Here is a 24,253-nt window from a genome sequence, read left to right on the forward strand (position 1 = left end):
CTGCGGCGGCGGCAGCCAACTGCTCCATATTTGGCTTCTATTACACATTTACATACTGGAGCGAGCGAGCGAGCGCGAGAGAGCGCGAGGGAGGGCGGGCGGAGGGAGGAGGGAGGGGAGGGGAGCGGGGGGAGGAGGAGGAGGAGAGAGCAGAGTATACCGCAGACATCATTTCTACTACAGTGGCGGAGCCGTACAGGACCTGTTTCACTGCAGGGGGATCCAAAACAAGCCCTGTGGAGCAGCAGCCAGAGCTACAGCAGCCGCAAGCCAGTTTCTCTCCCTCTGCCCCCCCTTCCCCACGCAACCCCAGATCCATTTACACTTTACAGTAAGTGGCTATTTTTTTTTCTCCTCTGATTCTTTCTCTCCCCCCTCCCCCCACCCCCTTCTCCCCTGATTTAGATTAAGGTCCCCCCTACCCCCGCCCCCGCTTTCCGAGAGAGGCAAAAGCAACAACCAGCAAACAAACCCCAAACCCCAATCGGCTGCACGGAAAACAGCTGGAAGAGGAACGAAGGAAATCGACGCGTCGTGTTGTGGTGTGTGTGTGTGTGTGTGTGTGTGTGTGTGTGTACATACAACCATCTCCGGCTCCAGCCTCCAGGGCGACATGCCCGCTCTGGGCGCAGGGACGACCGGCAGGGGGGCTACCGGGGCCGGTGGGGGCCCGCCGGGCGAGGGGGCGCGCCCGGGCTGGGGGCGCGGGCAGGCGGGGAGAGCGGCGGCGGCGCCTCGCTCCGGCCGCGAGTGTCCTCCTCCCTCGAGGTGGCGTAGGGGGAGGCGGCGGCTGGGGGTCTCGCTGCCCCCTCCTCTCGTCACCCACTCCCAACCCCTCTCCCAGAAGAGGGCGGCGAGAGCGAGTGGATCTGGAGGAGGGCTGGGCTTCCCCGCGGGGGTCCTCAGGGTCTCGGAGCCCCGGGGCGCGGGTCTCCTGGCGGAGGCCGGCCTGGATGGGCGAGCGGCTGCGGACCGGGAGGAATCTGCGCCGGCGCCCGGGCCGGGACTTTGCGCGCGCGGCCGGGCGTCAGGCGGTGGGAGCGTCGGGGGCGCCGAGGGGTGGGCGCTGGGGGGAGCCGGCGTGCGGGGCCAGGAGCGCGGCCGGAGTGGCGGTGACGGCCCTAACTGCTGCCGCCGCCGAGGCCGCCGCCGCCGCCGCCACCACCGCCGCCCTGTTGGTACGGCCGCTTCCTGATCATGTGCAGCCGCCGCCGCCCGGAGCCGGGAGCCCGCGAACGCCCCAGTCCGGGCCGGCACCCCCGCCAGTGCCTGGGGCTGGAGCCGAGGAGCCGCGGCAGGCGCTGCCCTGACCGCGCCGGGAGTGAACGGCTGCGCGGCTGCTCAGAGGGTGAATGAAGCCAGGAGGAGGGGAAGGGGGAGGCGGCGGCGGAGGAGGCGCTGCGGGGACTGGGATGCCCCCTGGAGCCCCGCTGCTCGTTCACTCTGGGCCGGGCCGGAGACTCCTCCACTCCCGCGGCCGCTGCCGCCTCCTACGTGGTTCCAGCGCTGCACGCAGGCCGGTCCCACAGCGGGCAGGGAAGGGGGCCGGCCGGGCGGAGCGAGAGGTGAGGCGGTGGCAGCGCGGCGTGAGTGTGAGTGAGTGCGTGCGTGTGTGTGTGTGTGTGTGCGCGCGCGCGCGGGGGGAGGGGGCGGCTGGGGCCGTCGCGGTGGCGAGGGGGCCCCCTCTGTGGCCACTTGGCTGACTCTGCAGCGCCCCGACCCCTCCTCGGCCCCCAGCCTTCAGGCCGCTTTCCTAAACTCCGTGCCTGGTGCTTTCATTTCATTTCCGACCACGTAGGGGGCTGACTGGAAGCGATGAAACAATTCAGGTTTTCTAGGGAGACTGAGCAAGAACCTTGGTGGGGGGTGGAAGTAGGGTGGTGTTGGAGATGCTGCCAGAAAACAAAACAAAAAAAAATCAGTTTCTAAGAACTGTGGGGTTCGGTTCAATCCCGTGGCTGCTCTGTTTTGTTTTCTTTCTTAGTATATAATCCTACAGATAAGAGAGTAATATAAATACTTCGGAAGATTGGGAAATTGCTGAAGAGTAGTAAGGGCAAAAAAAAAAAAAAGCCAGTCGGAAGCTGGTTATATAATGCGAGATGTGGCTAACGAGAACGGCAAGCTATTTTTATTTTGTTTACCGTATGCTGTGCAGTAGGGACTCCTCCAAACTGGTTCTGTCCCCGAAGAGATTCTTAGCTTCCCTGTGAGATCCACAGGATACAATTAGCAAAATTAGAAGACCCTAATACACCCACAGAATAAAAACTAATGGTTTAGAGTGGTATACTCCGTGCACATCCTGTGGTCCATGCACGGGAATGTGTGTATGCAAATAAGTTCTCCTTTGGCAATCTGGTAATCACATCTCAATGACATTTGTGTTTTATAATGCAGGCTGTTCTTAATATTTAAACATCATCGTTACATATCGCACACAGCAGTGAGTAGTTACTTGATGGTTATTTTTAGGCATAGCCAGTTACTTTTTCGACAGTGTTATTAGTTAAGCCATTTCTGTTTGGGTTTCTGAAGAACCTTGCAGTTCCTAGAAGCCTCTGTGTTGAGCCCACCGTGTGGTTTATTTGGTAGGTGAAGGTAGTTTGACGCTTGATCTTTTTTTTTTTGGAATGAAGCGTTTGCCGGAGGAAACTACCAGAGAGAAGGATGAGAAAATTCTGCACATAAACTCCTGGAAAGGGATTGCACCATAACGGCTAATGCTCCGGCATTTAATCTCCTCTGACTGCCCTCTAACTGTGCCTGCATCAGTCAATATTTTAGCAGCTCCCCAGATAAATGGGCTCGAATGCCACCTTCTACATAAAGCAGAGGTTGCAGGGTTCCCCGGAACCTTGGGCCTGTCTGCCTTTCTCATCTTGTGGATACCTGTCAGCGGGTGTAGGTTTTCCGTGCACTTACTCAGGCCCTGATCACTCATGTAATTAGATCAGGCTGCCATGGCAACAGACAATGTTCCTCCGTCCATTCAGGTGGGTTTGTCTTGTGCCTGGACTACTCCCAAGTGTTTCAGTGCACAGTATTTGTGCTGCCCCAGCCAGATGAGAGGCTTTACTATTTCCATTGCATCTTCTTTCTGTCATTTTTTGACGGGAGACACTGAATGAGGCTTCTAGCTACTCAACTTTTTTATAAAGGAGACCAACAAGCTGTTCTTACTGGGTGCAGTATGTAAATGCGTCTCCCCAGACAGTGAAAGGAGCCTGACAATCCTGCTGGTGTTTATTGTGAACAGATCAACAAGTATTTGGTACTTGTTAGAAGCCTTTCAGAGCTGACTGAGGCAACATTTCTTTTACAGTCTGTCTGGTGTCTTTGGCCTTGCAGGCACTTAACCCTTGCAAGTGTGAAAGAACTCATCCTTTAGAACCAGTTGCCGGTAGTCAAGACTGGTTTTCTAAAGGATTTATTCAGCAGAAGTCATTTATTTGGGAAGAATATCCTCGCGGTCACATTTGAAAACTTTACAGCCATAACGTAATAACAAAAAATGTGACTGACAGCAGGCAGCCATTCTGAATGTATTCATTTTTAACTTGGATTTCTTGGCGATGATCCTTACCTGTGTGGTAGTAAGTTAAAAGGTTTTTGTCTCAGGTAAGAAATGATACAGGCCTATAGCTGGTAGACTGATAATGTATGGTGCTTTTGCACAGTAAACAACTTGTGTTCTATTTGGGGATATAATTTACTGAGCATTTAATAATTTAGAGAATTCTGCTCTATGCATTAGGAGGCCACCTAAGCCTGCTAAGGAAAGAAAAACAATACTGTTGGGGAAAAGAAAAAGTTAAGACGAGTAGCTTTGGTTGCTGCAGCTCTGTGTTGTCAGGCAATCCAAATAAAGGGGAGTATTTTAATAACTCTGATATTTGAAAGAAAAAATAATTAAGACTAATAATGTCTTGCTGTAGTTGTGACGCTGTCAGTGGGTTTACCGTTTTACAGCCCCATAGCTAAATTGGTAAATCCTTGTTTTATTTCTCCGGGGTAGGATTGAGAGAGCTACTCAGCGCTCCTCACAGGGGGTTTATGACTTTCTGCTGTTTGGTGAGTTTATGCAGTTGGTAACTTGATTGTGGCCTGCTCAGATCAAGCATTGCTGCGTTTAAAACGAGCTGTTATTTCTAGGAGGTAAATAGATGGGTGGAGGCAAGGCTATAAAATAGAGCACAGAAGTTTAAGTTTTGTACAACACCTTGGAGGTCCTGGATTATAGTTTACAACGTACTGAAACTCACTTTACTTGCAGCCAGACGTGAACATGTATTTTTGAGTGTACAAATAAATTCATGCTAAAGTGAGTATGAAAAATGTACTTGATTGGAAACTGTGAAAGTCAGTACTTTCCCTCTGGATTTTGTTTTAAGAGGGTTTGGTAAACTAGAGGTGGTACTCTATCAGAAATGTTATAACCAGCTTCAGGGCTTCTGAATTGTCTTTTATTTTTGGAGAGAGATTCACGAGCAACTCTTTAGCCGTCAGATCATACGTGAAATGTCTGTAGTTGGCCTTAACTTTTCAACATACCTAACTCAGTTGTCTGGGAGTCCCCGGAGAGGTCAGCCTTAAGAGAGCATTAAAATGTTAATAAGCATGTTACTGTGACTTCTGGTTTTGTTGTCATTACAGAGTTTAAGGATTCTCATTCCTTTTGTTTAATGTGCCTTGATTTTTTTTCCATTCGGAAATGTCAAGTGGATTTTCTGTTTGCACCGACCATGAACAACAGGTTTTGATGACTAATGCATTGTAACACCAGCTTATTTTGTCTCCTATTAGAAGTTAGTCAATAAACATGTTTTTACTAAAAGCCTGAAATTTAGTAAAAGTAGGAGTGAATGTTAATTCCTTAAACTACAGTTGTCTGCAAGTAACACATAGTTTGAACTCTGAAAAGCTTAAGTACTTGCATATATAAGATGACATAGTGCAGCCAGACAGAATATTATTTTTATGGGGGAAATAGATGATTCGATTTCCATTGCTTTTATATTTTTTGATATGTGCAGCTTAATTGCTTCAAAGAACAGAGTTCTGATTATACTTCTGCAGTTATCAGAAGCAGGCTGTCCTTATTTTGTGAAAAGCATTGAAAATAATAAATCATAGAAATCCCAATAGTGATAATAATTTATGTTCTAGGGCATTACACACAAGATTGCCTTTTTTTGGAGAATGAATTTTGTAGTTCTCAACTATGCTGTTCAAATTTTAGTTTCATTTAATTGCATTTAATAAAATACTCATTCAAAATTTCTTTTAAGAGATGGTATAATAAGTATACTTAGTGTTCATTTTAGAGAATATTTTAAAATGTTGACTGAAAGAGTTGTAATTGGATTAAGGTTTTAAAAATACATAAATGCTTAAAATTACAGGAGTAAACAAAAGGTTTAGTTAAATAATCTTTATATGTGGAAAGTTTTTAGAAATCTTTTTCTTATTTCATAATTTATTTTTTATCTTTGTCAGTGTAGTGATATATTTCATAATCCTTATAAATCTGAACATTTCAGGCTGGTTTTTAGACACATATTTGTGCTATATATTACCATCTCAAATGTGCTCAAACATGTTTAGAACTATTAAAGGCAAAAAAGCAACAAGCATTATATTGTCATTGATATATCTGATGTGAGCAGAAATGTTTCATTGATTTTTTTTTTAATAACTTTTAATGCATCCCATTTGTGGAGTAATGAAAATGTGATGGTAACGGCTGTAACGCAAACAAAAATTGTATCCCAAACATGAAAATTACCTTTCAGAAAATTCACTGTAGTGTTATCAGAATTTGAGACTTAAGGGGGCGGAGGTTCCCCTGATTATGGTATTTTGAGTCAGGCTAAGAGGAACTCTCCTTCCCCCTCCTTAGGAGCTCTGTAACTGACACATTTTGAGTGAGTTATTTAGCAGAAGTTTTTAGTGTTAATTGTCATAGCTGCTAACCTGTAAACATTGATGTTTCTAACATTCAAACAAAAACTTTTTCTGGTGCTGTGTATGGCAGATTTTCCATACCCTTAGCTTTGCCTACTCTCCTTAAAATATTTATATTATCTCTTGTATTTGTATTATTTACATAATATCTCCTCTTTACTGCCTGTCACATCAGTGTTATTTAGGCCACAATAGTGGAATTCTTACTAACCGTCCACTATTAATAGTATTGTGTTATGCTGCACTGCAGTGTTTTTTAAATATGAAGTATTTCGTTTTTAGCGAGTATATTGTATAAAATAGTCCATGGGCTATTTTCTTGTATATTGCTTGTATGTTTTTGCAAGGAATCCACTCTGTCTCGCTTTTATTCTTGTGTCTCCTCCCTCTGATGGAACACAGCAAGTTACATTAACTCTTTTCATTACTCTGGCATAAGGACACAAATACTTTTGAAATAAGTAAGGCATACCAATGCGAGAGTAAATTAATATTTTACAGCATTTGCATCATGTTTGACTGTTCTCTGCACTTCAGCAGAATAGCAGGAGACTGTAATTTGGACTCCATAAAATCTTATCTGCCAGGTGATACGTAAATAGGACTGTGTGTGCCCACGTCAGTATACAAGCCAGCACTCTCTCAACTGTTAGCTCATAGAGCAAGCGCTCTGCAAATCCACGGTACCTGCACCTTGTTTGAAAATGATGATCAAGTATTTTGAGGCTTCATTTGAGATGGGACTAGATAAAATCAAGCTTCCCGACCCCCCTTAAAACAAGTACTGTGTAAGAGTAAATAGAATTTTATGAGCTTCTGTTTAACTTGGCCACCATTTGTATTTGTAACTCAACAAGCTTCTTAGTGGAGGGATCGTGTCTTCTAAGGACTTCAAAGACGTGATAGTCAAGAACAGCTTCCTTCTTTCGCTGCCCTTAAAAATTACATGTGGGGAAGCTAAGGTCTAGAAAATGTCTTTCTTTCTTTATCTGTAATTTTTCCCTTGGATAAACAAACTAGTTGATTCCTGTAACCCATATCCTTTAAAATAGCAGAGTACGTGCATATTAACTAACGCAGGAAAAGGGTCACTAAGCTGAATGGGAAAAAAGCATGTTTCAAAATAAGTACGGTATGATTCTGTAGACACGAAAATGTCCAAAGCAGTATATACCGTCCCGGAAATCTTCCTTTGCGTATCAGTCCCAAGCGTGCAATTGATGCTTAAATAAATACTTGGTGAATGGATTGGTTAGAAGTAAGAATACTTTGGCTACTATTCATTACTTTGAAAAGTGTTGGAAAGCAAGCGAAATTATTTTCCTTTCCAGCTGGGCTGTGCTCTTAAAAATAGTGTGTATGGATGAAAATAATCCTGAGTACTGAGATGTGTTGCCATGCACCCAAGGATAATTGGCTCACTTACCTGTTTACAGATTATTCACATTGGAGATCATATTCATAGCTCCAGAATAGTTTCTTTCTGACACCCAGTATAATCCTGGGCCTTCTCCTTCCTACTGCTACCTGGCGTGGGCTTAGGAAACCCAAACTAAATTTAAAACCAGCCTAAACAAATATGCAGATCAGCTCCAGTAATCAAAGACTGAAAATCAGCCCAGCAATGACTAGCTTGGGGATTATTTTATACTCACTGTGCTACTGATTCTATTTAACGTGGACAGTTGGGAACTGCCAGTATTTAAAAATATTATTTTACTAGATAGGACTGGAAACTCCGTTAGCAGATCAAGTCCTCAACTTCTTCCATTTCTATGCATAGGTCTTTACCTCACAAAAACTACTACAAGCACCAGGCTCCCTGATGGAAAGGTATATGGAAGATTCATTCATTCTCTTTCATTCATCCATTCACACTTTCACTCATTCACCATACAGTGGGTAGTTTTTACTTAACCACACGCAAGGGCTTGTGGCAGGATGAAAATCAAGTAGACCTCCATTCAATAATTAAACCATTTAAAGTTTACTGGAAAGTCTAGTGAGTATATACATACTTAAAATTTTTTTCTGTATTCAACACTTTTTAATATCCCATTAGACTGGTATGCTAACAACTGTGCTCTGTTTCATGATCGTGCCTCAGGTTGCATGTTGATAGTAATATATACCTCATGAAAATTAGACTTTGGCTCAATTACTATTCAGTCCATGCCCATTTTCACCTGATAGTCCAGCATGTGTTTATAAGGTGATTGGTTAGCATCATTAGAGAAGAGAACCACAGTAGCTCAAATGGGGAGACCAAGCTCTTAATCTGATTGAAGGGATGACCTCTTTGTGGGCTGGCCTCCCTCCGAGCCCTGTTGAAATAAAACCAGACCTGCCTTTTGAGCTGGCTGGTCACTGTGTAATTCTCATAAAACAACGCAAGATTTGACGTTCTTAAAGTTTAGCTTTCAGTGCATGGACGTGTTCAGGGGGGCATGATTTTTTAAAGCCATTTGTTCTGTTTTTCATTTTGGATTTCCTCTCCTGCACCCCCTGGACCATTGCAGGAAGCTCGAGCAGCCCGTCAGCAGGGTGGTCCCTTCAAGCTGCAGACTGGTCTGTGATCTCTGGCCGGCAGTCTCCTCCTCCGCGGCCGCTGCAGAGAAGTGCGTTGCACATCAGGTGAGAGTTTTGCTGCTCTCTCGTTTCCATCTGAGGATAAGGTCTGACCTGGGAAATCGCCTATACTGGCCATACTTCAGCACTTTGTAGACTGTTTAAGTGTCTTTGCAAACTCTGTTGTGTGGGAAATTGAGAAATTGCCCAGAGAGGTTTTTTTTTTTTTAAACCTCGGGTTAAAGTATCTCTCTTCTTGGTTTATTTGGTTTATGAAGTAGTCTCCGTTTGACTTCATGATGGTTGATTATGTTGGGCTCCAGCTTGATTGTTTTGTCACCTTTACTTTAAGCCAGAGAGAACGTTTTGCTGCCAAATGGTTATCTTAAGTCACGTTTTCCACGTTTTACGCTATTGTTGTAGTGTGACCCTTGTGAAGGGACACTGGCTTGTTTGTTCGGTAGCAACCAGCATTTGTTGGATCTTGAATTTCTCTGTGTGTCTGTTTGGATTTTACAACTTCCTGATTTCTTCGTGTACAGTAAATTTTTCTGACCCGGAGAGTCATGCAGACACAGGGTGTATGCAGGGTTGATGACTCATGGTTCTCTATTGACGGGAAGGCAAGAGGATACTGCTTACATGGAACCAGGAGGGAATGAAAGTTAGTTGAAAGTTGGGGCAATCGGGGCTTGGGAAGGAACACTGGTATTCATTCGCAACGAAGGAGGTTGAGAAATAGATCCCCTCTTTCTATTTGCCTTGGGAATAGTCCTGCTCCAGGCTGTGGAAATAGACTAGTTCAGAGGTTCTCAAGCCTGGCTGGGCACCAGAATCACCCGGAGAGGTTAAAAAAAAAATAGAACTGGGACTCCACCCTAGATGTACTGAATCAAAATGAACCTTATTGTTCTCTTGGAATCATACTGGTGTTCCACGGGTTTGAAAATGGCAGGATCCGGTGGTCTCCATGTTGCTCTTCCCAAGTCATTTTCTCTTTCCGTACTTGATGAGATGTATAGGCTACTTTCACCTAATCTCACCTACAATAATCTGGATTTTCAGTTGATTTTTAAGAGGTGAATACTTGTTTTATCAAGATGTTAATTTTAAAACTGATTCATGAGATTTCTTTAAATAAAGAGACCCCTCTCTGCACCAAAGATCCAGTTTTTAAGTTCCACCTGAATTCCATGGTATGTAAGTTAAGGGCGCAGCCCATCTAGATTTAAAATCTGTAGCTGCCACTGTGACCTTGGGCAGTCCTGTAAGCTGTCTCTGCCTCAGTTTCTTCATATGAAGATGGAGATAACATTAGAACTTTCTCTAGGGCTGCTATGAGTATGGAATGACATAATATTTTGTACACTGGGCATAACAGCGCCTGGTATAGGGTTTATGGTCCATGAACATAGGCTATTGCTGTGATCTTGTAACCGATCTCGACAGGGTGACGGTAATGTTCTTGTTTGGTGATGGTTGCTCCTTAACCATATGTGACTAAGAATAAGTAAATATCCCTGTACCTTGGTCTTTGGACCAACACTGTAGACATTTGCAGCTCTGCAGAGCCAATGAGCTTTTTATTTATTTTTCTGAATTTTGTGTTATTCTACCTCTCTTACCGACACAGGATGCATATACGTTGTTTTAATATCGTTGTAGGATGAACTGACGAGTTGCAAGCATAAATGAAGTTACTTGTGTTCTGAGTAAACACACACACACACACCCCTGAATGACTGAAACACTATGCCTCAGAAAGGGTGGTCAGTCAAGTTTTTTTTTTTGTGGGGGGCGGCGAGGCAGCAGAGGGAGGAATTTGCCACCCACATTATATCCTTGTGAAATATAGAACTGGGTACCTTACATTTTATGGGCCGTGGGTTAGGGAGGCGTTCTTTAAAAGGAAATAGAATAACTCCAGAGCTATGAGCAGAGGTAAGCCTTGTTAAGGTCTACATGTGTCAGCTCAATCAAAAGGGGTGCAATGTCTCACTACTAATTTCTCTTAGGGGTACTTACTCATTTTAGGCAGAGAATCGTCACATTTAAGTTTTGGGGGAAGTAGTTTAATTGCACATGTGGTTAGTACACATGCAATTTTTTCTTTAACCTACGGGGTTTAAAGAGGGTCATATGTTAAAACAGGAATATCTCAAGAATTTTATTGTGTAAAACACAGGCAGCAGAAAGTCCTGTCTCTTGTTCAATATGTGTAGCTTACTGAGAAGAGATCCAGGTTTTATAGCATATTAAGCAAGTCTAAATGTCTTATGAATACTTGTATTACTGACAAAGTAGTGCAGAGTCACCTTGAGTTTTAAGCAGCTGACATTTTCTATGATTGCATTTATAGGAGGCTCATAAGCATTATCTAAACATTTTGCATAAATAATGGCCTTTTTACAGCCCTCACGATTGATGGCTAAATGTGGGCAGGGAAACGGTACCATTCATGTTGTACTCTGTTGTAGTCATTAAGGTTTCTTTAAAAAAATAAAACCTAGATGACAGTTCTTTCTGGTTCTAGTTATTTTATAAACACAGTGTAGGTCTAGCAAGTTACGGCCTACCGTGTTCACAGGCACTATCTATGTAAAGAAACGATCCGTTCATTTATTCACTGTGTGTCTCTTATACTACCACACAGAGGGAGTAAGAGCTGCCAGAAGGAGGTTCTAGTCTTCGTGGTCAAGTAGGGGGAAGAAGAAATGCTCTGAAGTAACTAATGCAAAGCAGAATGGGGTGGGTCGTGCTTACTGGGGAAGGTTCTAACGCAGAAGGAATCCAGAAGAATGATGCTGAGTAGGATGATGAGGGAGGACTGAGAAGGAGGGGCCATTTGAGTTGAACTCTGAAGGCTGGTTAGTGTTTCTGGGGGAAGGGAGGCGTAGGGCGGGAGGATGCCCATTTCAGTGGCTGGGACATAACGAGCAAGTGCGTACTGTGTAACTGATGAGGCTGTTCTGGTTGAAGCCCAGGTTCTGGGGGACGTCTGAGTTGCTGGAGTTCGGCAGACGGTAGAGAGTGTGAGAGTGAGATTGCTGAGAGGTCTGGTCTGGAGATAGATTCGGAGGAGCCGTTGACGTAGAATTGATCTTGGAGACTGGGCTTTGGGTTCTTGTGCCTGGCAGAAAGTTTGACAGGCAGGAAGGGATGAGTATATTTCACGATGACAGCTGGGGTGGAACGTGTAGAGAGAAGGTAAGAGGCAGTGGAGGCAGCAGAGGTGGAACATTTTTGTGGCGCAGGCTTTCTGTGTTTCCTGTTTTAAGACCTGGGATGATGTATGAGTAGATAATTGGGTTGGGAAAGGGGGGGTCCTTCCTAGACGCTCAGGCACCTTGGAAACTCAGGGCTGAACTTGAGCTCAATGAAATCTTGTTGAAACCTTTATTCTCCAAGACCTTAAAAAAAATAGAAACTTGAGCTAATTTTAGCTAAATCTAATGCATGCGTATGAAAATGAATGCTGCTTTTGAAATTCAGTGCATGCCGTACCTCTTTTCATTTAAACAAATGATCCCTCTATTTTCCTCTAAACAGTTTTATTAAGAAGATTTTCAGCGAAGCTCTGTACATATTAACAATTCCAGCATTGCCTTTGATCTTTTCCACCGTGGATTTATTCATCTCCTGCGATAGGCGTAAATCACATTGTGCCACCTACTTGACTCTCAAGCAATTGTTCATTTGTGGCAATTCATTTACTGTGCTTTGATAAATCACATTAATATGGGTGTGTTTCATAACTTTATTGTAGACTCTTATATGTGATATGTGTGTGTGTGTACGTGTGTGTACGTGTACATGTGTATCCAGCTACCAGCGACAGCTTTCTGGACAATTTGGCTTCTTATTTATACTTTATAGAAAACATAGAATTGGTGAGCCTTGGCTCTGGAGAGAAAGATCCTATGACTACATGGCTCAAAGTGAAGGGGAAGGCTGAAAATTATTTGGTTATATGTTATTGGGGAGTCTGTCTTAATATAATTAGAGAAAATCTGAGGATTATTTAAGGTTTTTTTTGTTTGTTTTTCCTTTTAACCTGAGTTATTCCAATGGGCCGTCTGTATTTCCCTAAATGGTCCAGAATGAGGCTGCGACTCACTACCTTTCAGAAAAGACAAGAAGGTTAGGACAGGTGTGATGAGGAGGGAGAAAACTGCCTGCCCGCAACTCCAGGGGACAGGTCCTACTGCTTGCAGACGTTTAATGCACATCTACTGTGTGAGAAGCATTAGGCCAACTTGGCCCTAAAGGAAATAAGGAGCTGATTCACAGTTCACACTTTCTGTGTATTAACTCTGTTAATCCTCAGTGCAGTCCTTTGCGTGTAGGCACTGCTATTACCCCCATTTCACAGATGAGGAAACTGAGGCACAGGGCAGATAAGTAACTTGTCCAAGGATGTTAAGTGGTAGAATCCTGTTGGAACGCCAGCCTGTGCTCTTAGCTGCCATGCACCGTCTCTCAAGCCCTCATCCCTGCCTCTAAGAAGCTTACAGTCCAGAAGGCAAGGCATGCCCAGGAGTAGCCTTTAAAGACCCACACAGAGCTACAGCACTTCTCAGAGGTCAGGACCAGGGAAGGTTCGCTGGCGACGAGCCTGCCTTTCCGATGCTGGCTGTCTTTGTGGAGTTTTCTCCCTTTCACTCTGCCTCAGACCTCCCTGAGATTCCTATGCACTCTCAATAATTATTAATTGAAGAAAATGATGACAGGGGCATATGCTTATCTGTGTTTCAGGGGATTGGCTTAAGTTTGGCTCCAAATGTTTGGCGTCAAGAGTCCCAACGAGGTGATGAACTTTTGACTCTTCAAAGGGCTTCACTGGGTCAGCGCTCAGCTTTCAAGATTTGGCCGATAGGAACTATTTATCTGTGCAGTTTGCTGGGTGGTGGGGTGGCGCTGAATCCAACTCTTAAGGACAGAACGTGCGTTGGAAGGAGGTCTCGCGTCAGGCAGGGCGACCATCTGGAGGCTCAGAGCACGTATTCCCTTCCCGTCCCTACCCCTCCCAGTCTCATTCTCTCGCCTTCACTGGACCAGTGGATGCATCTTAACTGACTCGTGTCAAAAGGATAGAGATGAAAGATCATTTTCCCTTCACCTGCCTAGGGAAAACTGAGAGTCTGTCTTTCTTAGGTTGAAGGAAAATTACCTTAGGTTTTGTAACGTCTGGAAATATCGAATCACTCTGATGTACAGGTGGATCGAGCTGAGTGTTGTAAGTCAATTATACTTCAATTAAAAAAAAAAAGCTAAAATCACGAAGGATGTTTTTAAAAAAAAAATACCTTCAGCAGCAAGTCTTGCTTGATAGACACAGAGCAGGAGGACTGGGGATTTACTACGCCTGCACTAGCCTGGCAGCCCTAGCCTCCATCCCAGCTGTAATCATATGTGATGCATTTTTATTTACAGATTAGGAGGCTCTGACTCTGACATATGACTAACCGGGAAGCTCCTCCCTTACAACAGTTGTATGTCATCTGCTTCAGAGAACTAATTGCTTGGCAATTCCCCTTTGGTGATTCCCTCCTATTTTCTGATGAGTTACTTAACAGCGATGGGCTTGTTGAGCGGAGCGTTGAGTTTAATGTGTGCTCCAGAAACTCCACTGTAGGCCTGGGGGATATATTTTTCGAATTCTGTTTAGCTTTCCTGAAGGAACACTGAAACCATTATATGGCCTGTTAATATTTCACTCAATACGAGGTTAAACGCTGAGCAGTGTGCGATTTTCCGAAAAAAATCAAAACCGGGCTGCTTTTTTTTTTCTTCAGTGTGCCCCTATGCCTTCGAAAATTATGAAAAAGAAATTTAATATTTCTACAACATTAAATGGTTTTTTTTCAAAATAAGATGTTGAATGGAGTAGCTTTCTGGGGACACTGAAGCAGGAATGTGGGTGGTGGAAAGCTTTTGTTCTGATACTTGAGAGACCGAATTTCTTTTAACAGCCCTGCTGCACAGGGACTTGGGCCTCCCACTCTGCCTTGCTGGGCCTCAGTTTCCCCATTTACAATAAAGAAGGTGGGTGAAAGAAATGATCACTCGGGCCCCTTACACGGCACAGTTCCACAAATAGATTTTATTGTAATATCTTCCTCTCGGCTCCCCCCTCCCTCCCCCCGGGGACCTTTGCTCTGTCAAACATCATATGCTGTTGTTTGACTTAGTTCAGTTTTGTCTTTGATTAGAATTTACATTTTTAGCTATTATTGTGTCATTATTTATAAAGTAATTCATTCGTGGTGCCTAAAATCATTTATCACCCCATCTCTATTGGTTTCACGCCTGACTACTTCCTCTGCTCCGTCTTCCTTTTCTTGCTACCATGCCCCAAACAACATCCATTTCTGGACTGACTGCGTTGTAACTGGAAGGAATCTTTCTGCTAATTATGGACTGAGTGTTTTGCAAGGACAGTGCAGAAGCTGTTCTTCTCTGCAGTAGTATCAAGGGTCACATTCTGCTTTTAATTTGCGAGTAGCAGTCCTTTGGATGCCATTTGGTTTTACCTGCACGTGCAGATTTGAGTCTTGAGGGGTAATTCCTTTTTTTTGTTTTTTTCTGCATCAACTTTCCCAAGTGACATGCATAGCATTACCTTGTCTTACGGGTTCATTTGTAAGCAGTTCATACTGATGTCTCATGATTCATTGAATAGTGCTTTTCGGCAGCTAGTACAAATGGAAGAGGTGACATCTAAGAGTGCTTTGTTTTGTTGTTTTGTTTGTTTGATAGACAAAGTGGATGGGAAGAGGTAGCATGTTAGGGGAGTTAAAAGTGAGGGCTTTGAACACAGGAAAACTGGGATTTAAATTCTGGCTCTGGCTCCTGAGTTGTATGCCCTAGGCCACATTTAAATCTGTGGTTCTCAGTTTTCTCATCTGTAAAATGGGGATGGTGACAGCATCTATCTCATAGGACTATTGGAAGGATCAAATGAGCATTCACGGGGAGAGTATAGCTCAGTGGTAGAATGTGTGCTTAGCATGTACCAGATCCTGGGTTCAATCTCCAGTACCTCCATTAAACCAATAAATAAATAAATAAACCTAATTACCCCCCCCCAAAAAAACCCCACAAAATGAGCATTCACTATATATTGCATGTGGTAGAATATCAATATACAATCAAAAAAGAAAGGGGAAAGTATAGGATTTAAGGGCTGGGAAAAAAACAAGAGCAAAGGAAAGAGCTGAGTTTTGGGGGGTATTTAAGGTAGGAGGAGCCCTTTAGAACCCCTCCTGGGCAGATCTGAATCCCAAATTGAAATGTGGGATGGCCTGGGCAGTCTCCGCTGATCTGGGTGTGATGTTCTCCTGAAGAGTTCGATCTGCCGCACAGAAGAGGGTGTTCGCTTCTGCCTGCTGGATAGAAATATTACATCTGTTGCCTACACTTGCCAACAATGAGAGAAGACCAATGACAGCAAAAGTTCCCTTTGATTCCACCATCCCAGTCCATAAATCACATTCACTGTTAGGTGTCGTCTCCTAGTTCTTGACAATTTTATGTCTTTTTTCACTTGTGCTTTTTCCATTTAGTATAAACATTCTCATTTGTAACCTAGACTGTACGGTTATCATTTGCAAGGATTATATAATATTCCACCAAGTTGTGTTATCTTAATTTAAGTTTTGTAGTATTTGTGGACATTTGCATTGTTTCTGCCGTGAATACCTTTGTACGCTGAAGTATTTTCGTAAGATACAATCACATCAGAAGGCTCATACCTCCGACAGCAGGGCCTTGCTCTGAACTGCTTTCTCAAAGACAACATTTACATTGTTACTGATCTATGACAGTGTCTTGCTTCAACTGGATTAATTGTGGGACTCACTCTGTTTTGGCTAATTTAATAGACTCCTTGGTTTTAAAGTTTGCATGCCTTTGATCTCTCTCTAACATAGAACATTTCCGTATGTGTTTATTTACTAACTTTCCTTTACACAGTCAGCAAATGGGGAGTCTTGACATTCTTCAGTCTGTGGCCGTGAGCTCTGTGTGTTCTAGGTAGTGATCCTTTCTCGGGTTGTATGTGCTGCAGCTGTTTCCCCAGTCCGATTTGCTTTCATTTGGATTCTATGACTTTCTGTTGCATGAAAAGTTCAAGTTTTTGTGTGAGATCCCTCTTTTCTTCTGTGATTGGATCCAGGGCCAACCTGGAAGGAAGAAATGAGATCACTGCAGCTCGGGGTCTGCACCAGGCCAGCCAGCGGCTCGGCTGGGCCGGGCTCGTTCTGCTGGCCTGCCCCCCGCCGTGGTATCCATTCCCTGTTGAAACCCTAGCACTTTTCTATTGCCAGGGGCCACTTTTTCTACTTCCTTTCCTACCTGCTGCTCACTCCTTGACCTTGATTCACTCTGGGCCGGTTTCCTAGGTGTCGCATCTCCTTCGCCCACCTCTGGGGTTCTCCGCCCTCTGTTACTGACCCCTGTTTTGCTCGGGGAGCCCAGCTCTGGGAACCATGCTGGAGGCCTGGCATCCTCCCTTGAGTGGGCCTGGAGAGATCAGTCAGGAATCTGAGGCCTGGAAAAGTCCAGCCCTTCTCCCAGGGTCCTGGGCTGGGTTCTTCATGCCTTCCGCTCACTTCGTCCAGTCCAGGGGGCTTTGTGGGTTTGATTTTCATGCAGGTTGGGCTAGAAAGGCCCACTGCTGCCCAGCTTCCCTGGCTGTTGTAGCTCTTCCCTGGGGAGAGCTCTTCGGGCAGGAGGGCAGGAGCAGTGTCCTGGGTGTGGAGCTTTGGGGGAGTCTGATGATCTCAAGGTGTGAACTGGAGTGAGTGGCTCAGCTGGGCTGGGGTGGTTTGGGATGACCTGTAGCTCCTAAATGATCTTTCTAGATGTGCTCTTGCTCTGGCCCAGCCCATGTTCCTCTCTGAAGCCAAAGTGAACATCTCTTCCTCTTAGACATATGTTTGCATCTATGTTTTCCTTCACCGCTCCCTGATTTTTCCTGAAGTCCAGACTCCTTAACCTGGCCCAGCAGGTTTGGGAGGCCTTGCTTATTATCTCTCCGGCCCTGTCACTCATCTTTTGCCCCTTATTCACTTCAGTCACTTAGCATTTCCTCCTTGTTCTTTCTTATGTTCCAGCTTTTAGTCATGCTGTTCCCTGTCCTTGACATCCAACTACCTGCTTCTATCTGTCCAGTTAACTTTGCCCTATTCTTAGCATCTTAGCTCAGAGTCCTTTCCTTGGGGTGCCCTAGGACCAGTTACGTGCTGCCTGTTGGGGCTCCCAAAACATCCTGCTGTTCTCCTTCTGTAATACTTTGTGTTCCCCTTTCCCAGCTCAGGAACAGTGGGGACCTCTCCCCCCGCTCCCCATTCTTGGCATTTGGCATCCAGTAGGCTGCAGTAAACACAAGCATTTCCCTTACAATGTGGATTTTTTATGATACAAGTTGGATGTGATTCCGTCTATTCATACAAACCATGACTTACAGGATTGTGGTCTGGAGCCAGCCTGGGGCCTAGTGGACCACCATGGTGGGAAAAGCTGTGGCATCTGTTGGTTTGAGTAGTTTTGGGCATCTAGCAATGGGTGATAAAGGTGACAACAGTGTGTAAGAAGGCTGTGCTCAGGAGAAAGAAAGGAGGAAGAAAGGCCCAGTGGTGAATTTTCCCGCACAAAAGCTCTACGGAATAGAATGCTGGCTTTGGTGATATTTAAATTTTATAGTACTGCACTTAGGACCACACCAAACACTATTATTATTGAAATTCAGTGCAGGGAAAAAAATGCTTTGGTTTTGAATCCCAAACTGTCTGTCTTTGTAATGAAAAAAACTCCTGTTGGATTTTGATTCCGTGAGAGGCTTCTTTGAAACGCTGCTGTCAGGTGGGATGAGAGAGTGAATTTGAGATTCACCTCCTCAACACCTCTGCCTCCATCAGTCTCCGTGCGCTCCTGCGGCCCCGCCCTCCAGCTCAGGTGGAAGTTCCTGGTGGGATGGTTTTCCCAAGATCATTCTGTCTGGAAGGGAATAGTTCTGGAATCTTAAGCAAGAGTGGTCAAGTTGAGGTAAAGTACCCTATGGACGGGGGCGCCCTGAACCCCTCCTCTGTGTAACCCACTGGTGAAGAAAGAATGAGAACAAAGAGGGGGGACCAGGGCATCTGTGCCCCTCTGAGTTGGCACCTCCCCTCCCTTGCAGATGACTTCGTCTCGAAGTTGCCCTGTTGGTGGTCAGTGAGGATACCTTTTCCAAGGAGAGGGTGTCCATTTGTGATCATCGGTGTGAGAGCTGTGTGCTTCTGATAGAGGTTCTGACAGGTTTGGAGAAGGGGGTCTGACATTGGAAACTGAGGCCTTTGTCCACAACAGCGTCCCCTTCAGGGCTGCCCCAAAGCCCTTTCCACCCTGCTCTCTTCTGGCAAATTCCAGGTGAGGGCAGAAAGGACTCTGGATAAATTTGGTTTTGACCACTCTTTGCGTTTTCAAGACTCCATTTCCAGTTCACCTCTGGAGCTGCCTCTTTCCCCGTAACCCAGACCATTGGGAAGTGTGACCCCAAGTTGTGGCTTTTGGGGGAGACAATCTTTATATAAGGAGCCGGGAAGAGAATGTTTCCCTTTGGCTGCTGCCTCTGGTGCCTGATCTGACACTTTGCATAAGATTAGCAGGTTTTTTTTTTTTTCCTTGTATAGGTGATCATAGGCCCATAAGACAAGTTATTTTTTATTTGTTGACAGGAGAAAAGATGATCTGGTTATTTATTTATAAATCTCCTTCCGTGAAATCTTGCTTTCTATTGAGTTCGAAGGAAACACGGTGATAGCACGTAAGCCCAAATCTTGGTGTTTCATTTTGGCCGTCCTGTTCTATTGAAGCCTCTGTAAACCTTTGTACCTTTCTCTGCTCTTCAGAAAGAAAAGGTTAGGTATGTATTTTTCCCATCTTAGTGTCATCCACATGAACAGTACTATTTTAACAATCTGTGTAAACAGATTCAAAAGGAGAGACTACATTTTTTTCCCCTCCCAGCAAGTTTTAGATCCATTTCAGTCATCCTAGATTAGAAGAGGCCAAGGTAAGAAGCAATGTGAAATGCAGAAAAATATTTTCAAGTGTGTCCTTGAAACATGGGTCTTACCCAAGAGTATATGAGCCTCCTCCAAACAAAACTCTGGAAGTCACAGTTCATATCATCTTTGAGTCCTGCAGAGAGGGTTATTAATCTATGGAAATGAACAAACACTAGCTGTTTGCTCTTCTGCTGTGCAGAGAACAGTCAGTGACCGGACTAATCTCAGAGTTTCTTTCTCGAAATGGTGCACTTTCTACTCTTTGCCCTGAAGTCTCCGGAAAACGATTTCCTTAAAAAAAAAAAAAATTTTTTTTAACTTTTCCATTTGAAATGTGCAGGGTCTTCAAAGACTTCGCTGGGATGAAAGTCCTATGTTTTCCTGTTTCTCTTGTAGGGCTAGTCAAAACTACCCTTTTCTCTTGGCGGTATTTTGCAGTCTGAGCCTCTGATTTAGTAAATACAGCCTTGAGAACCACAGTCATCTAGACCATGTGCAGTGGCTGGTGTGTCGTGGGTCTGCCTCAGCTGATAATAGCACAGCACGGGAGTCAGGGTGCCTCGGATGAACTGTTGCCCTGGGAAATCATAATGAATCCTTAAGCCAAGAGGATCCTCTGCATTTTCTAGAGGAGGAAACAAAACCTGAGAGGTTGACTGATTTGCTAGGTTCTGGGGCTGGTGCTGTCACGGCAACCTTCCTACTTGCATGAAGTTTCGACACGCTTCTCCATCATCTTGTGGAGCCAGGATACCCTAGGCCTCATGTGGTTGTGTCTCTGAATTTGTAGACTGAAAAGACAGAACTTTGCTTCATTGATGTGGCTCCAGAGAGCAGTTTTGAGGTGGAGCTGGAAAGATGGAGAAAGGCCACAGTACAGCCCTTTGAATGTACACAGTCCCCAGGTACCCCTTGACCCATTTCATCGTAAATTTCCCCTTAGGTGTTTTTGTAGTGCCTAAGCTTGAACTTGATGATAGATAGGTGGAGAATATTTTTTTCTTTTGTAGCCGCTGCACCTCAAAGTTGAGCTTCTCAAGCTGTGTTTCCTTTAATGTCAGCGAGGTCAAAAACATCAGGAAATCGAATTGATCTTGTCTCTGGAATCTTGAAATCTGATGCCATCTTCTCTGGGAAGCTCTTTCCTATGTGGATGGGAAGGCGTTACAGTCAGATCATTTCCATATTGGGAGGTCCCACCTGTCTTTCTGCGGAAGACAGAAGAGGGCAAAGGAAGCTCATGCGACCACCTGGGAGTCAGATTTATGCCTCTTGATCTGGAGAGAACCAGTGCCCAGTGCAGGACACTGAGTCACTTTCATGGCGAGTAGCTACTGTCCTATGACATCTAGCTGTTAATCTTTTAGTGAAAATCACCATCCATCTCTTGATGCCAGAGCGTGTATAAAATAAGTGTTATGAAGCCTTTTCCTTCTTTGCAGAAGTCAGTTTGGTGGCTGATGATCATGCTGTTGGCTTCAGAAAAAAGTGGAGTCTGATTTACTTTGAGACTTATACAGAAGCTAGACTTTGCATGGTGGAATCCTCATTGGTGATCTGCTAGTGAGACAATGGCCGTCTCTCTTTCAGGTGTCCTCCCCTCCATCTCTTGACAGCTTTTTCCTAGGAGTCAAGGCCCTAGAGCCTGGCGGGGGAGTTTTGCTTGGTGATGGAATAGCTAAGAATGTTTCTCTCTAACAGGTCACACAGAGTGCTGGTGGACACCTCTTCTTGCCCCACGATCTTCGTTGGAAGTCCACGGGACTTGGTGTCTGTGCCCTTCAAAGTATATATGAACTCGCCCGGAGGTGTAATGCGTCACCATTTTATTCTGGGCCACCCTAAGGATGACACCCAGCTTCAGAGACCTCTTGGACATCAGCCCCAAGATCCAGTGCTTTAGCTCCCCATTGTCTGAAATCCGTTTCCAACCGAGTTTGAGCTGCCTCGGGCTTAGTCATTCAGTGGCCAGGACCATGCTGAAAGTTCTGCCGATCAGCTTGTAGCCACACACCGTTTGTCACTTTCAGAGCAGCAACTCCCTCTCCAGCTCTTGAGTTTTCACCCAGATATGCTAGGAAACAGGCATCAACCTATTCTTTCCATGTTGGCATTTGCCCATGAGCGTAGTCCTGGGATGACCTGGAGCAGAGGCAGTGGAGGATAAATTCATCTTGCACAGACTTGTTCCTGCTAGTTCTAACCTGTCTCTCGCCACAGATCTAGCTTTTAAATCCTCAAGTGATTGGTTTTGTGTAGGAATGTGTGGATTGTCGGATTGGAATCATTTTCTCCCTGGATTTCTAGTGTTTACATAAGCAGATGTATTTTTAAAAGTTCTACCATTGATGTAAAGAGCAGGGCTTATTTTTAAAAGTTATAGGTGCTTAGAGATGGTGCAGAATAAAAATGTAAGTTTTTTTTTTTTATCACAAGTTGCAACACAACTGAAAGGTCTGTATTAATGTTTTGCCAGGAAAGGGTCAAAACGGAAAATTTGCAACAAAGACAAACCAGAATAGAACCAGAGCAAACAGAAACTGACAAACATATGCCCCTCGTTGGGAGTTCAGCCCCTGGAATGTTATGTAGGACAAAAGGAATGGAAGAGATATTTCAGTAACATTTTGTTCTGTGTCAAAACCTTCTGAAATATAAATCTGCTGTGTATTGGAGAATGGATACAGCAATTGATTCAAGTTGAATAGCTTTCATTTAACTAGACTGCCCCACAGAAAGCAGTGCTTGTTCCGACAACCATATTTTTGCTTTTCTTGACTTAAAGAAAATTGAATTCATGTTTACATATTTTATAAGATTGTTTTATGGACAAAGACACAGGTCAGATCCCATCCCGGCACAGTGGCTATTGTTATAGCAAAAGGAAACATTTCTAAATGAAATAAAAATGATTTCTAAGCCATGGCCTCTGGCCACTGGTAATAATATACTACATTGGTATTAGGAATCCACTTGCAACTATCAGTAATTCAGCCATAGATGTGCTTTTTTTAAATTCTGGTTTGTTTTTTTTTTTTCTTAAATTCTGGTCTCTTGCCAGCACACATATCCATGCATATACTTCACCGATTTGCATAGTAGAGAAGGAGGAACGTGAGATATGTATCATAGAAGTCAACTTTATTTTGGACTATCTGGAACCTTTTTTTTTTCCTCCACATGGTGGCTCCCTGGATTGCTTCCAATTATTGAAATTTTGTTAATTGCCCACAACTCTATTGTATGTGTCCTAAGGGCCTTGTCACATCAACCAGCCCTACCAAAAGCTAGGAGCCTGTGCTAGTGGTTTAAGACGCTGAACTTAAGAATTAAGAGCCCCCTGCAAAGGACATTCTGTCTTTAGTCTCCATTTCTACACTTTGCAGGGAGAAATTAGGTGCTTGTTGTTTTGTTTATTCAGTTTCCAGATCATTCTGGCATTGATCCTGGACTCATTTGCAAATGTGATCTTTAGCAATAACTATTACTCCTGAAAGATTTTGGCTCTCTCTGACCTATGGGTCAGTAGATCCTGAGGTTTTCCAGGTACATCAAAGACCTAAATACAGAATGTCTTAACATTTTAGGGGCATTGATCGAAAGAAAGCTTCTGCAGGAAAAAAGATCTTTCAAAAAAGGTTTTAATCCTGTTTTGCCTCCAAGGTTCTTAACTGGATGCCTTGTGTTTTATTTCCTTTCTGTATTTATACTAATTTGCTACTTGGGTTTATTATTTTTCTATTTGAAACAGCTTTTGAAAAATAACACAGCTCTTAAAAATAGAAAACAGATCCACCCTGCTCCATTCTTACCTGGACTGTCTTTGCTGTCTTACTCCTAGATCATTGCTTCTCTTTCTCTTTCTCTTCTGGGATTTTATCTTGCTCAGCAGTTCTAGTGTGTGATTCTGAATTCTATGGTTTGAGTTTCCTGACCAACTTCTCCTTGCATCTGAGTCCATTTCCTGTGCTTAAAGCTTTGGCATTCCATTCTCTGATCCCAGTCAAAACTGAAACTTCTAGTGCTAATAAGATTAGTCCTTGCAACACTATTAATTCTTTCCCCTCCATTTCTTACTCCATTGTTACTTCTCAAAGACGGTAATTTATTTTGTCATTAAGAACATCATTAGAGATGGTAACTAGACTTATTGTGGTGATCATTTCGTCGTGTATACAAATATTGAACCATGATGTTGTACACCTGAAACTAATGTAATGTTATATGTCAGTGATACCTCAATTAAAAAAAAAAAAAGAACTTCATTTCGGTGTCACTTCCTTAAAACCTCCTGGATTTTTCTGTTTTACTGATACACTCCGCAGCTTCAGACTGCTGCAGCCATCAGCAGGTCTTAGACAAATTAGTTGTCCCTACACATGGTTTACAATATTACACTCGCTGTTTAAAAATAATTAAGCTTCTCTCGGTGTTCTTTGCTGCGGGTCAGGAACTTTTCTTGCTTTGCCATCCAACACAGAAGTTAATCACAAACGGGTCCTCTGAACCAAATAATTAAAAATAGAGCAAAGTTTCTGAACCAGGCGGTTGGCAGAAAAGTCTGTACTTCCATCTGTGCACGGTTAGGAAAATATTTCATGATATTGAAATAGCATCAGCCTTGCTCTCTTTTGTATCTGAGAGTGTGTCTGTGTGACTGTGTGTCA

At 44.0% G+C, this 24,253-nt stretch overlaps 1 pseudogene across 1 annotated transcript; it reads left to right on the plus strand.

The window, feature by feature from the left end:
- Positions 1 to 146: 146 nt before the first annotated feature.
- On the plus strand, positions 147 to 23,851 carry LOC140687563 (uncharacterized; annotated as a pseudogene). The gene is made up of 3 exons (XR_012061948.1): positions 147 to 331; positions 17,422 to 17,426; positions 21,288 to 23,851. The product of XR_012061948.1 is annotated as an uncharacterized protein (transcript).
- Positions 23,852 to 24,253: the final 402 nt, after the last annotated feature.

This window comes from Vicugna pacos, chromosome 20 (genome assembly GCF_048564905.1).
Source record: "Vicugna pacos chromosome 20, VicPac4, whole genome shotgun sequence".
Lineage (NCBI taxonomy): Eukaryota > Metazoa > Chordata > Mammalia > Artiodactyla > Camelidae > Vicugna > Vicugna pacos.